Below are 760 nucleotides of genomic sequence, written 5' to 3' on the forward strand. Positions count from 1 at the left end.
CTGCATCCCTTCGCCGCTGCCACCAGGGAGCATCACGGGGACGTTCAGTCCGGCTGGTCCCGCCGAAATCCCCTGGATATCGTGCCAAACTCTGGGAAGAGGCTGTTCCTAAGAGTCCCTGCTGTCCCCACAGCCAGGGGTGGTCCACCCCTGTTCTGGATGCGGGAGCTCCTCCTGCCAGGGGGTCACTGATCCGGAGCCGCTGTCCCCGTGACCTCCAGGGGGATCATCCCCCCCAAAGCCCTGTGGGGCAGCGGAGGGGGGCTGGGGGGCTCGGGGAGCAGGGGAGGATCTGTCCATCCAATAACCTGCAAGGAAACACCCGCGGGAGATGCTCCGTCCTCCTCTGCCCACAGCGGTGCCAAAGGGACACTTGGATGTTGGCAGGGGAGGCCAAACCACTCCCTCCAGCCCAGGGTGACCAAGGACAGGGAGAGCAGGGACAAGGCTGGAGGTGGCTCATGTGCAGGGGCTGGGAGGGGACACAGACCCCGAGGGATCCGTGGACAAGGGACAGAGGGGGAGGGATCCTGTGCTTTCCAAGAGCTGCCCCCGAAGGAGGAGGAGAAATTCTGAGGCAAAGAAAAATCGAGAGCAGTCCTGGGAGAAGAACCTGGGGGGCTGGTGGGGGAGAGGCTGGAGAGGACCCAGTCCAGAACCCCTCGTGCACTCGTGGGCAGCGTGGGCAGTGGAGAGGGGGGGATTCTGCCCCTCTGCCCCCTCAGCTGAGACCCCCCTGCAGAGCTGCCCCAGCCCTGGG

Source organism: Manacus vitellinus, unplaced genomic scaffold (genome assembly GCF_001715985.3).
Source record: "Manacus vitellinus isolate BGI_N305 unplaced genomic scaffold, ASM171598v3 scaffold_121_pilon, whole genome shotgun sequence".
In the NCBI taxonomy this organism is placed as follows: domain Eukaryota; kingdom Metazoa; phylum Chordata; class Aves; order Passeriformes; family Pipridae; genus Manacus; species Manacus vitellinus.